The sequence below is a fragment of the Triticum aestivum genome, chromosome 2D (assembly GCF_018294505.1).
Source record: "Triticum aestivum cultivar Chinese Spring chromosome 2D, IWGSC CS RefSeq v2.1, whole genome shotgun sequence".
Taxonomy (NCBI): domain Eukaryota; kingdom Viridiplantae; phylum Streptophyta; class Magnoliopsida; order Poales; family Poaceae; genus Triticum; species Triticum aestivum.
This window is the reverse complement of record NC_057799.1, coordinates 30,036,279-30,046,052: the sequence shown is the minus strand read 5'-3', so window position 1 is coordinate 30,046,052 and position 9,774 is coordinate 30,036,279. Positions and strand designations below refer to the sequence as shown.

The following is a 9,774-nucleotide window of genomic DNA, read 5'->3' as shown; positions in this document are numbered from 1 at the left end:
CATACATTGTAATTCTGTAAAAAATAAATCTACTGTTCACATGGCAAATTTATAACATTTCCAAACATGGCAATTATATAGATTTTCATAATGTCCACATGACAATTTTATGATTTTTTCAAACATGGACATTTTTATTTATCCATGGAAAGTTTAAATTTTTGACATGTAAAAAACAATTTTCTAAATTTTCATAATGTCCAACTGATTTTTTGTGTTTTCTTTTTTCTTTTCGGCAGAAGGGTGCTCGGTAGGCCTGTCATTGGGCCTGTCGGGCCGCTGGGATTTCTTCAGTGATAATAAAAGGGAAACAGTTGAGGCGGAGCTGCCGTGTATCTCCCTGGAGGAAACTCCGTGAACTAGCGGCGGGGATCTCTCTGTCCCTCCCCTCGCCGTCTCTGGCTTCCCGCGCCGGCGGCGGCCCCCTCCTCTTCTTCTGTCGGTCCAGCTACAAAAGAGTCGCCGCCGCCCGACAGATGAGTCCAGCCCACCACATCTCAAGCAAACCATGTAACCACCTGACAACCGTCTCCTTCGCCCATTGCTGAGGAGGAAGCTGGTGCTGCACATCACATGTTTGTTGTAATGCCCTGCCCATGTTCTTGGTAGAATTCAACAAAGGACCTGCTGAAACCTTCGCCACTTTTCCTCTTTTCCTTCCTCTCATTGGTCCAGGAAGGAGGAGCCGAGGAGGTGCACGCCTGGAGCGGCAGAGGAGCGGAGCGGACGCCTTAATGCGGCTGCCCCGAACCGAGGTCTACCTTTACCCCCTGGCCTCCTGTAGCTTGTTTTGCAGCTATACAGAGTCCAGTCCACCATGGTCTCAACCAAACATTCACCGTTCCATTTGCTCAACGTGGGGGGTAGCTGTTGTTGCACATCACGTGTTTGTTCTAACGCCTTGCCCTTGTTCTTGGTTGAAATCAAGGATGGTTGCTTGACAACGTCAGATTAACATTAGCTCCGTCTGTCATCCCCTCGAGCATTTTGTTTCCATCGGTCAAGAGATGGGAGATCTACTCCTCTGGTGTTGCTGCTGCACATCACAGCTTGTTTTAAAAAATAATGCCCTGCCTTTGTTCTTGGTAAAAATCAAGGATTGCTTAACGACGCCTAGTACTTCTTGTTAGCATTAGTTCAGCTATGGGAGATAGACTGAAACCCTCTTCTGTGGACCTCTAAATAACTGAAAGAGTTCAGTAGAGTTGTGTGGCCAGGTCACTCTGTAGTCTTGACCGATCTGCAGTAAATGCGTATCAGGACCTCAACTGAACCGAAAATTGGTCTCGAGTTAGCAGTAGCAGCACAACCTAGCAAGATAGCAATTGCTGATGGATCAACTTCATGCACCAGTCTTTGCACGCCTTTTTCTTTCCCTGTCTTTGTCAAAGTTACCGTGTCATTTCCCATGCACTTATTGTTCTACTACTGAGTGGTGTTGGTCTGTGACGGAGATTACAGTCAAGTCAACACCAAGTCAAGTAATGGTCCCAAAAAGACAGCACCAAACCCACTAGTCAAGTGTCCTAGTCTACTTTGGGAGACACATATAGCACAGGGAATTCGGACAAGATGCACTGCATTCGACATGGCACCTGCAACAACTCTCTTCTCCCTTTCCCCACATGGCATCCTCGTTCTCTTCACCCATCTTCTTGTCTTCATGTCGTCCAGCACCGTCGCACAATCGATCAGCGGGTCCGAGGTCGACCGGCAGGCCCTCCTCTCCTTCAAGTCCGGCATCTCTAGCGACCCAAACGGCATCCTGCGATCATGGCGCAGCAGCTCCCTCAACTTCTGCAGCTGGAGAGGTGTCACCTGCGGTATTACTCTTCCAACTCATGTGGTCTCGCTGAACTTGTACTATGCAAAGCTCAGTGGTCAGTTATCTCCTTGGACAGCTAACCTTACGTCACTAGAACAGGTAGACCTTTCAGAAAATCTCTCCTCTGGAGGCATTCCAGAGGAGTTAGGCACACTCCCACAGCTACAGACTATGGTCCTTTCAGCGAACAACCTTGAAGGTATCATTCCTAGATCACTAGGCACTAGTAGATCCCTTACGGGTGTTGATCTCTCATTTAACCTGCTCGTCGGCCCTATCCCAGATTTCCATAGGTCCCCAGCCCTCCAAGAATTGTCACTGTCAGAAAACAACCTTGCAGGTATCATTCCTAGATCATTATTCACCAGTAGATCTCTTAAACTTGTCGATCTCTCATCAAACCACCTTACCGGCCCAATTCCAGAGTTCGATAGGATGTCAGCCCTTGAATCTCTTGATCTTTCAAAAAACAACCTCACCGGCAATATTCCAGAGTTCCATAAGATTTCAACCCTTGAATTTCTTGATCTTCAAAGAACAACCTTTCTGGAAGCATACCTTCATCACTGGGAAATGTTTCTTCTCTCACAGATATATTGCTTGACACAAACAGCTTGTCAGGTTCAGTTCCAGAGACTTTGAGCCTTATTCAGAGCCTTAGAGCGCTGAGGTTAACTAACAACTACCTGTCGGGGCATGTCTCCGCCAAACTCTGTAACATGTCATCACTCGATTCTCTTGAATTAGGCCAGAATAACCTTACTGGACAAGTACCATCTTGCATCGGAAACACGAACCTTGGAGTGCTGTCCATGTCGGGTAACAAATTCGAGGGATTAATTCCATCATCACTAGAAAATGCATCGAACCTCCAAGAGATTAATCTTGGATACAACTTACTAAATGGACGAATCCCATCTCTAGGAAATTTACTTCACTTACAGCTACTAATTCTTGAAAATAACTTCCTAGAAGCTGAAGGTTGGGAATTCCTTGCCTCTCTCGCAAATTGTTCGCTGTTAGAAACGTTGGAAATGAATGGGAATGTCCTGAATGGAAGTCTCCCTAGGTCTGTTGGGAATCTTTCTGCAAGTTTACAACGTATAAATGTTGGAAACAATCAAATTGTCGGCACAATACCGATTGAGATTTTTAACCTTGCAAGTCTCCAAATGCTTGCTATGGACCAAAACTTGCTTTCAGGGGTTATTCCTTCTGTTGTCGGGAACCTAGATCAGCTAGTTGTCCTAACCCTATCAGGGAACAAATTTTCTGGCCAGATCCCACATACAATAGGTAATCTTTCTCGACTGAGCAAGCTTTCTCTAGACAACAACAACTTGAGTGGGAACATCCCAGCAAGTTTAGGAAATTGCAAGCAACTGGCTGTGTTAAACTTATCTTTTAACAGACTTCAAGGACCAATACCAAGTGAACTGACCAGTAGCACTACCCTCCTCAGTTTTGATTTATCAAACAACAACCTTACAGGATCAATACTGGTACAAATTGGTGCTTTGCTTCAACTTCTCCAACTTGATATTTCCTTCAACAAATTGTCTGGTCAAGTTCCATATTCACTTGGCCGATGCGTCCAACTATCTTCTCTCAGATTGAAAAGTAACATGCTTAATGGAAGCATACCTGAGTCTTTCAGTGACCTGAAGTCCGTAGATCAGATCGATCTTTCCAAAAATGACCTTGCTGGACGAATTCCAGAGTTCTTTGCAAACATGCAGTTTTTGCATCAACTTGATCTGTCTACCAACTACTTTGAAGGGCCGATTCCAACCGGTGGCATCTTTCAGAATCATACTGCAGCAATCTTGGATGGCAAAGCGGGGTTGTGTGCAAGTGCACCCGCTACCTTGCATCAGTTCCCAGTTTGTACTGTTAAGAGCAAGAAGAAAGCACTCTTATTGGTAAAATTAATTCCTCCAACTGCTATTGCGTTGATCTCTTTCATATGCTTTGTGGTCACTATTCTGAAGAGAAGGCAAGCACAAGCAGCACCATGCTACAAGGAGACAATGAAGAGGGTTTCATATGGTGACATCGTTAAAGCTACCAATTGGTTCTCTCCAGTTAACAAGATCAGCTCAGGCCGAACCGGTTCGATCTACATTGGAAGGTTTCAGTTTAACACGGATCTGGTCGCCGTTAAGTTATTCCATCTCGAGGAGAATGGTGCGCGCGACAGCTTCGTTACCGAGTGCGAGGTGCTGCGAAATACCCGCCATCGCAATCTTGTCAAAGCTGTCACTGTATGCTCGACAATGGACCTAGAGAACAATGAATTCAAAGCTATAGTTTTCGACTTCATGGCCAACGGAAGCCTGGACATGTGGGTCCATCCGAAGCTACATCACAATAGCCCCAAGAGAGTACTGAGCTTGGGCCAGAGGTTAAGAATAGCGATGGACGTCGCGTTGGCTCTGGATTATATGCACAACCAGTTGACGCCTCCTCTAGTCCACTGTGATTTGAAGCCAGGCAATGTTCTTTTGGACTACGACATGACCGCGAGAGTTGGTGATTTTGGGTCAGCGAGGTTTCTCTCTTCAGTTCCTGGTAGCCCAGAAGACTTGGTTGGTGTGGAAGGAACAATTGGATACATCGCACCTGGTGAGTTCAACTTTGTTTTGAGTATTTTCTTATTGTTTTTTTTCTCCTGTAGTAACAATGCCATAACTGATTTTACAGAGTATTGTATGGGATACAAAGTCTCGCCAGGATGTGATGTATATGCTTTTGGAATCCTCATTCTAGAAATGCTCACAGGAAGGCGACCGATGGATGCAATATTCACAGATGGCCTGAGCCTGCACAAGCTTGTGAGCTCAGCATTTCCAGGAAGACTTGGAGAGGTTTTAGATCCCCATTTGTCCCACGGTTACAGGCATCCATGTGACAGAGTGTTTATGAGGAGATATATGGTACCCTTGATTGAAGTTGGCCTCCTGTGTTCCATGGAATCGCCTAAAGATCGTCCAGGAATGGGAGAAGTTTGTGCCAGAATTTTGTCTCTCAAAGAGGAATTCTTTGAGTTCTGCTGATTAACTTGCGGATCTACAAGTTCTTGAATAAGAGTATACGGTGTGAATATCTTTGCTGTAAAAATTGGTTCTACAGATCACATTTTAGTGTGGGGAAATCGTTAGAACTCTAGTTATTGAAACATTGAATTCCTCGAAAGAGTACATGTTCAGTACTGAAGCTCCCTATGTTGGAAAACCAGTATTTGTATTTATTTACACAAGATATGCCATATTGCACTACATATGTGCATATTCAGAGAGGTATATTGCACTACATATGTGCATATTCAGAGAAGTATATTGCAGTACATATGTGCATTTGCAAGTTTTGGAAAATATTGTATTAAGAGCATATCCGACAGATGATGCAAAATAGGACAAATGCCAACAAAAAAAAATTGATTTCTGGGGCATTTGGACCAAAAAACACAGCCCAAGCAGATGATGTATCCATATATGGAGCTGCAAAATATATGGAGCGGTCGGCCGTCGCATCGACACCACCCCATTTGGCCACCGCCGCACCGCACTGCATCGGGATCCGCGCCCCAACACATTCGTCTATCCGACAGCACCGTCACCACCGCACAACCCCATTCAATCGCCGCTCCTCGTAGTATCCGTCACTGCTGCCCCGCGAGCAACACGGGCTTCCGTGACGTTTGACTCCGGCAGTCCGGTTGGTACACCGCCAAAATCTCATATAACGGGCGGCTGACATGGCTCGGCACTTACGACACGACGGAGCTTGCCCCGAGAAATGATTTTAGTTCTTGATGAAAGTTAACTTTTAAACAATACCCTCCGTAAACTGATATAAGAGCGTGTAGATAACTAAAGCTCTTATATTACTTTACGGAGGTAGTATAAAAGAGTTAACTTTTTTTTGAAAGGTGTTAACTTTCTTTTTGAACTGATAAAGTGTTAACTCCTTTTTAGATGGAGAAAAACACGGCATTCCCTTCCATTAGGCCAACTCCAGCGCGCGACCTCATCCCTACCAAATTACGAGCGACTGTGGCATCACCTCGATTCAAAAGAGGTGGTTGTTCATCCAACAAGAGTGCAACAAGTATTGTGCCGCACTTGAGAGCGTTGAAGCACGACCTGTGAGTGGTCTAGATATTGGGGACATGGTATGCTCTCCTCATCCTAGTCCTTTCGTTGCTACGGCCATGAGACTTCGGCCTTGTATATGTTTGCATGTTCATTTGTTGTTGATCATGTGGTGTAGGCATTTCAATCTTTGGAAGCATTCAAGGCCCGACACAATGACAAGCCATTCACTCTTACGCATTGTTGAACGATCGTCAACAATTGCCCTAAGTTCAAGGATCAATGCCGTGAACTTCAAAGGAAGAGAGGCAAGAAGACGGCTGCGTTGGCCAAAGGTGGAGATGGTGAGGCGTTGAAGAGGCCGAGAGGCAAGACCAACTCCAAGGTGGACGACATACGTGATGCGTCATCCATGGCCTTGCATGAGACTTTGCATGGCATGATGTCTCAAAAGGATGTGAGGGACGAGAAGAAGCGACAAAGCAAGGACGAGCAAATGAAGCAATACCTAGAGCTTCAAAGAAAGAAGCTTGACATGGAGGAGGCAGCCAAGAAGAGGAAGATTGACATGGAGGAGGCGTCTCGGCAAAGGCAGCTCGACATCGAGGCCGACAATGTCACGGCCAGGCAGAGGCAGCTCGACATCGAGGCCACCAATGCCGCAACCAAAGCAAAGGAGGTGGCCCTTGCGATCATGAGCGTGGACTTGACCAAGATGAGCGAGAAGACGAGGAGCTGGTTCGAGGCCAGGCAGAAGGAGATGTTCGACGCCGACGGCCTGAACTAGGTCGTCTAATCGGCCATGGCCGTTCTTTTTTGAAGGCTGGCATGGGTGCCGGCCGCTGGCTGTGTGCCGGCGAGAAACACATTCATTTTGGAGGCTGGTTGTGTTGCCGGCGAACAAAACTAGCCGCTGGCTGTGTAGCCGGCGAGGACGTGTAGGCCGCTGGCTTTGTTGCCGGTGTGAACTAGGGCCGCTGCCTGAACAAGGGCGTGGTATTTCGAAAGTTTGGTGTTTGAAAATGGAGGCGGACAGGATGAGGCCAAAAGATGCGTCTGCGTGTTGGGCGCACGACCACCGCATCTCAGGACAAAGCCCCGAGACGACCCCATTACCCTACCCAACAGAATCCGGACAAAACAGACGTCCGTTTGGGGTCGTGGGCTGGAGTTGGCCTTATTGCAGTTTAGATTTAGTTTCAGAGACGAGTACCGGGCACTGTAACATCTGGACGACGGTGCGACCACAGCCGTTGGATCTTCTCGCTCCTGCTTTGGTCCGAGTCTCCGCCGAGTCGCCGCCCTCGCCCCTGCCTTCCTTGCCGGCGTCCAGCACCTCCACCAGCCCCCTCGCCGCCTCAACGGCGCCTCCCGAATCCACGTGGGTCGCTGCGCCTCGCCGGCGACGCCGCCACCTGCTGTCGCCTACCCACTGTCGCCGCGCCTCCCCTAGGGCGCCTCCTTTCCGGGCCCGCAGCCGCTGCTCATCGGCAGTTTAGTTAGCGGGGCTAGCCCTCGCTGCGGCGGCTCCCTACGGCGAGCTCCGCCGCTCCCCCCGGCGCGTGGAAGACGAGTGAGCAGTACTCGTATCTGGTAAGTCCTCGGTAGATTCCCAATTTGTCTGGCTAAAATGGATGAAATTCGGCTGTCTGTCCGAAATCCCTGTGTTGCCGTGCTGGCCCCTTCAGTTAACCAAGCATGTCAATTACTATCAAGCATGTTAGTGCAGCACTGAATTGCAATGCAGGAATTTTTTTTTTGTTGTTGAAGAAGAAGGGGTGCATGAGCGTAGGCCGTTTGGATTTGTTTATGCGATTTGGGTGGTCAATCCGAGATCTCACCACCTCAGCCTTCGTTTGTTTGTTTGTTTCTTCCTAGTTCGATGCTGCTGTCAAACCTGCCGCTTGTGCTGTTGGCAGTCCTCTGCACCTACCACAGCTCCACCAGTCGCAGTCTGCAGTCCACACGCTGTTTTCATTCAGAGGTCTTTGTTTCCCTTGCACACACGTTCACATTGACCCGCCGTGCAGTCAAGCATGCCTTCACGTCCATCTCTGGTAGACAAATCCTTCAAAAGTTATCTTCACCCAAGATCATCCAAGTCAGCTCCAACCTTAGCACACTCCCTGTTGTTCTTTCACATCGACATCATGCCTTCAGTCTTGCGCAGTGGTGAATCTTGGATAAGAATGAAGGGCAGGCTCTACTTCAGTACTGTTAGATGTGTATAGTCTCTTTTGATTTATCCTTATTGTATAAGGGGTTTCCTGCATTTTACCACACATGTATATGTATTGGCCTTTGGCCCTCAGTAAAGCTAGTTGCTCATTATCCAACATGGTATCAGATGCCAGGTTAGTCCGTCTCGCCCGCACGCTGCAACTCCGTGCACTCTGCCTCTAGCCTGCCCGCTGCCGGCTGTCTCCGGCCATCTCCGGTCGTCACCGGCCGCCTGCTCCCTTCCTCTCCACGTCCAGCTGCTGCCTCCTCTTCGCTCCTCACCGTCTGGACGCCTCCCTCTCCCAGCCACCTCTGCTCCCGTCCGGCCGTTTCTAGCCGCCGCCGGGGCTCACCTGGTTGTCGCCGGGTCGCCCGGGCCTATCCGGTCGCGGCTCCCGACATCTCCTACTGCCGCCGGGGCCCGTCCGCCCGCTACTCCCCTCGATCCAGTTCGGCCGCGGCTCCTCCCGCTCTCCCCAGCCGCTCGTCCGGCTGCCTGCTGCTTTCCCTTCGCCCGTCCAGATTCGATCCGCTCCTCCCCGAGCGCTCCTCTGCTCGCCCTCGAGCGATTTCCTGCTCGCTCGTGTGTGAGCACCTGCTCGATCCAGATCCAGTTCGGGTCTGACTGCGTTGACTCAAAAAAAGGAAAGCAAGCAACTGCAGCAGAGAGACTTCCTTATGTCCTCTTCGGGCTATGTTGCCGTCCCTTGGTGCTCGGTGATCTTCGATGGCACCAACTATGCTGAGTTTGTGGGCTTCATGCGCATCCATATGCGTGGACTCCTTTTGTGGGGTGTTCTCTCTGGCGAGGTCCCTTGTCCGCCATGCCCTATTGCGCCAGTGGCCCCAATCCCACCAGTGCTGCCGGTCCTTGCTGCTGATGCTTCTCAGGCTGACCGGGATGCCGCCAAGGCTCTCGATGATGCTGCGGTTGACGCTTATGATCAGCAGGTATCCGCATATTCTGATGCTCTTTCTGTCTACCGGGATGATCTGTCTGCTTACACTCAGTGGTGCAATGATGATGCTCGGGCTGCTGCTGTTCTCACTGCGAGTGTCCTTCCTCAGTTTGCTTCGGAGTTTATGGGCCTCGGCACTGTTGCAGCAATGTGGTCCTATCTTTGTCAGCGCTATTAGCCCTCTGGCGATGCTCTATACCTCTCTGTGGTGCGTCAGGGGCATGCTCTTCAGCAGGGTGACTCGTCTATTGATGAGTTCTATTCGCAGTGCTCTGCCATCTGGCGTCAGCTTGACTCACTGAGGACAGTTGTTTGTGGCACTTGCCGTTGCTGTCAGACTACGCGGTCTGACTTGGAGTTTCAGAGGGTTCATGAGTTCTTATCTCGTCTCCGCTCCGAGTTTGAGCCCCGACGGGCTCACTTACTTGCTCGTGGTCGTGTTCCTATCTCGGAGGTACTTGCTGAGCTTCGTGCTGAGGAGACCCGTCTTCGCTCTGCTGGGTTACTTGTGGTTCCTTCAGTGTTGGCCACCCGAGCTCCTGTGTCATCTGCTCGCCTCACTGCTCCACCACTCTTGCCCACTCCTTCAGGGGGGTGAGCCGTCCTCTTTATGCTGAGAAGGGTACATCGCGCCGTGACACTTTCTGTGGTTACTGCTCCCGGTCAGGTCACCCAG

General features: G+C 49.4%; 1 pseudogene; it reads left to right on the top strand.

Annotated features, from left to right (window-relative positions):
• The first annotated feature begins 343 nt into the window (after positions 1-343).
• LOC123051283 (probable LRR receptor-like serine/threonine-protein kinase At3g47570) lies at positions 344-5,160 on the top strand (annotated as a pseudogene).
• The last annotated feature ends 4,614 nt before the right edge of the window (positions 5,161-9,774 follow it).